A 4,607-nucleotide genomic window follows, 5' to 3' on the forward strand; every position below is an offset into this window, starting at 1 on the left:
CCTGCCGGGCTTCCCTGGTGGCGCAGTGGTTGAGAGTTTGCCTGCCGATGTAGGGGACACGGGTTCGTGCCCCGGTCCGGGAAGATCCCACATGCCATGGAGCGGCTGGGCCTGTGAGCCATGGCCGCTGAGCCTGCGCGTCCGGAGCCTGTGCTCCGCAACGGCAGAGGCCACGATAGTGAGGCCCGCGTACAGCAAAAAAAAAAAAAAAAAGAATCCACCTGCCAATGCCGGGGACACAGATTCGACCCCTGGTCCGGGAAGATCCTACGTGCTGCGGAGCAACTAAGCCCGTGTGCCACAACTACTGAGCCTGCGCTCTAGAGCCTGTGAGCCACAACTACTGAGCCTGTGTGCCACAGCTATTGAAGCCCGCGCGCCTAGAGCCCGTGTTCTGCAACAAGAGAAGTCACCGCAATGAGAAGCCCTCACACTGCAACAAAGAGTAGCCCCTCCTCACCGCAACTAGAGAAAGCTCGCACAAAGTAACGAAGACCCAACGCAGTCAAAAATAAATAAATAAATGAAAAAAAAATCCTATTAAAAAAATAGTCTTTCAACAAAGAGCTGGATCAGAATACTGAGGCTCATTCCTTGACTGGATAGACACTGAATGCTAATTGGTTTATGGGTATGAATATAGCATCTTCTGCTTGAGAAGATTATGTAATTCAGGTGTTTTACATATTGCTGTCCATTTTAGAGTTCATTTAACAGCACTGTCCTTATAATATGCTAGTCATGTAACCAATTTCTATCCTTAATAAAAACTGACATTTTAATTTTCAAAATGGTAGTAATGATTTTTATTAAAATTTATTTTTGAAGGTTGCTGATGCTCAGGAAGATGATGTGAATTCTATCCTGTTCTAGCCTAAATCCTGTTGTGTGTTTGCCATTGGGAGAAAAATGTATCATTTAACTAGATAATAAGTTGGTACTTTTCAAAGAGGTTGCAGATGGTTAAGAAAGCCATTCTCAAGTTAAAAGAGAAGATGTGGGAGTTTCAGCTTATGATGAAAAAGAAGAGTGGGAGAAAGTGTGGGAGAAAGGAGAGGCATTTTGAGTATGAAACTCATTCAGGGATTTTTGTTGAGCTCATCCTCTGGGTTCTGGAGACAACAGTGGGATGTAAGACAGAAATGTTCAGTGACTCCTTAGAAGTTACTGCCTAGTCTGGCAGAGAAGGCAGGCAAACAAGCCATTACAATAGTGCTTGCTATAGAAGTACCTGGGGTAGGGTTGGAGGGTCATTTCTTACCTGGGATATGTTAGTCATTTCAATATTATCAGCATGAGCCTCAGAAAAAGACGGTAAGCGTGAATTAAAGTTTTATTTACATTATTATTAAGGAGTAAACTAGCAGAAGGACAAAACTCGTTCAAAGAGAAAGTAAGAAGTGAAATTAAAAAGTCAATAGGGGGCTTCCTTGGTGGCGCAGTGGTTGAGAGTCTGCCTGCCGATGCAGGGGACACGGGTTTGTACCCCGGTCCGGGAAGATCCCACATGCCGCGGAGTGGCTGGGCCCGTGAGCCATGGCCACTGGGTCTGCGCTTCCGGAGCCTGTGCTCCGCAACGGGAGAGGCCACAACAGTGAGAGGCCCGCGTACCGCAAAACAAACAACAACAACAACAGCAACAACAACAAAAAGTCAATAGGAAAATGCATGTTAGTAAAAATTGCTAAATTAGAAACAAAACTTGTCGGTGTTACAAAACTGATTTGGAAGGTTATTTTCTCTGCTAGACAGAAAAAATAATCACACTTTATCGTTTTTTTAAGAAGTTAAACTTATAATTTTACAGAGTTGTAAAATGTCATTGCCCTTATCAACCGTGATATTAAGTGAAACGAACTTACATTCCTCAAAAGAGATGACCCACAAGTGGGCTTATTAGAGCTTGTCCAGCAGGGCATTAAAAGGTCACAAAATTATTTTTTGCCTTACTTCTGTGTTTTGAGTAATTTTCTTTAACAAGTGCAAGAAGAAGCTCCCAGAGGCTGAGAGCCTGTGGATGGGTTAGTCCAATGATGGGATGAAAAGGCAGGACAGCTCTTGGTTTGGCAGATGAATGCCAAGTTTAGGGATGGCTGAATTTTGATAGCTTAGTTTTTACAACTTTAAACTGAGGGACAAGATTGCTTGATTCCTCAGTAGAAGACTCACACATATAAAGGTGTAAAGGGAAGGAAACGTCAAATTTGCCTTGTGAATTTCTCCATATAAACCATGTTAGCGACAATGTATGGAGTTTCCCAAAGATAGTAATTTAAGGAATGTAACTATCCTGCCAAGATTTCACTACTCTGGGATCATTTCCTGGTATAAATACTGGCCTAGGAAACTCGTGTGGGCGCTCTTCCATATTCTCCACTCACCCCTTCTCTCCCATCTTTTACCTCTTCCAAACTGAGGGATTCTGAGAAAGTTCCTCACTCCTCTAGCTTCAGTGTTCTCAGCTGTAACCTGAAAATAATACCTATTTTGCAGGGTTGTTGTGAGTTTTAGAAAACATGTTACATAACAGATGTTCAAGAATAGTAGCTATAATCTTAAGAATTGGTAATACCAACACCCCAAGAAAAGCTCCCTCTGCTTGGAATGCCTCATCTCAGAGCTGGCACCAATATGTCATCCATGCTGAAGAACAGAGTCGCTCTGGGCTCCTTCCTCTTCTTTCCATTTATGTGGCCACAACCTTAGACCAGGCCTCTGTAATTTCTTGTCCGGTTTAGTGGGTTAAATAGTATTCCCTCAATATTCATGTCTTCCTGGAACCTCAGAATGTGACTTTATTTGGAAATAGGGTCTTTGCAGATGTGGTTAGTTAAGAGTGATGCCCTAACCCGATGACTTGTGTCCTTATAAGAAAGGGAGAGGATGCAGAAACTCAGAGAAAACGAGGAGTAAGTTCATGTGATGACAAAGGCAGAGGGTGGAGTGATATAGCTACAAGCCCAGGAAGGCCAAGGATGGCAGGGAGCCACTAGGAACTGAAAGAGGCAAGGAAGAATTCTTCCCTGGAGTCTTCAAATGGAGTGTGATCCTGTCAACACTTTGATCTTAGACTTCCAGCCTCCAGAACTGTGAGAGAATAAACTTCTGTTGTTTTAAGCCACCAACTTCGTGGTAATTTGTGATGGCAGCCCTAGGAAACCAATACACGTGGCTTTCCTTCAAAAAATTCCTGCAACCCCCTGATCCTTGCAGCTGGCTCTGTGTGGGATCCTGTTGTATGCGCTATAACACCTTCTCTGTGACAGCATTTCACAGTACTTTTTGTTTGTTGGTTTCTTGTCTTCCTTCCCCACTACATAGTGGTTTCCATGAGGACAGGAATTTTGTCTTTTTTCTACTGTATTTATCCCCTGTTTATAACAGAGTGCCTGGCACAAAGTAGGCATTCCATAAATATTTATGAAATATAAGAACAATTTTTGTGTTAGCCACAGAATTTAGTATAGGGTTTTATACTGAAATAAGTGTCTTATAAATGTGTGTTCATTGGAATTTTCTGTCTTTTGATATAGTCTTCCCACTTGCTAACATCATAAAACTAATACTAATCTCTTACCATCTCTTCAGGATGTGTCCTCATTTCTTACTTGTATCATTTCCTCCAATGTAGGAAATTCTGGCAAGACCAACTCAAGCAGGTTGGCCAGTTACTGCCCTGGCAGGAAGGCCCTGGGCATGTTCCCTGAATTCCCTCCATTTGCCTAGTTCCTGACTAGGTTTCACCAGTGAGACAAAAGTCTCTTGTGACTTAATTTGATAGTTATGAAGATTCATGGGGTCTGTCCATGCTGGTATCTGGTTGTTGTCAGCTTTAGCAGCTCACTGGAGAATTCTCAATGTCTATAAGCTGTCTACGCATTAATGCTTGAGATAGTAAAGCATTTAATTAGAAGAAAATACTATATAGCATGCGTAAGTTTGTTAAGACCATCCTTCAGTTAACAAATTTCTGAGAAAAGCAATAGGAGTAGAATATACCTCCTTTTGATTATCTATGAAATTTAGTGCTAGAGGAAATTAGTCTAACAAATATTTTACTGACTCAGATATTATAAAGGGATTAACTTAAAAAGTAGGGACTTTTAGGGAGTGGGTGGGAAGAGGGATATAGAATATAAAGGTTCTTTTTGTTGTTGGAGAAACTTGTTTAAAATAAATAAGTGATTTCATGAGGGGAATAGAAAGATAAAATGTAAAAATGGTAGCGTTTTCGAGGGATGTGTATGAAGATTGGGAGGAGCAGCTTGAAGACAGATGTTTATGGGCTAACTGTTTAAGGTTTATCAAAAATGTCAGCCAAAGTAGACAGCTCACGCCCCTTCTCTCTCCCTGGCAAGGTTCCTCTTAGACTGAAAACCTCACAGTTTCCTTCCCTCACCAAGCATTTTGGATTCTATCTCCATATCATCCTTTGTATTTGTTTCCTCTTTTCCATTCTCAATGACACTGCTGTAATGAGCTCATACCTAAGCTGTTGCAATATTCTCCTAACAGGCCTTCCTGGCTCTGCCCTTCCCACCCCCATGCCCTCAATCCGCCTTATATGCCACCACCAGATTAATGTGACTGTAGCGATTAGTGAAATT

Source organism: Aethalodelphis obliquidens, unplaced genomic scaffold, assembly GCF_003676395.1.
Source record: "Aethalodelphis obliquidens isolate GAN/ISIS:26980383/991018 unplaced genomic scaffold, ASM367639v1 scaffold2, whole genome shotgun sequence".
NCBI lineage: Eukaryota > Metazoa > Chordata > Mammalia > Artiodactyla > Delphinidae > Aethalodelphis > Aethalodelphis obliquidens.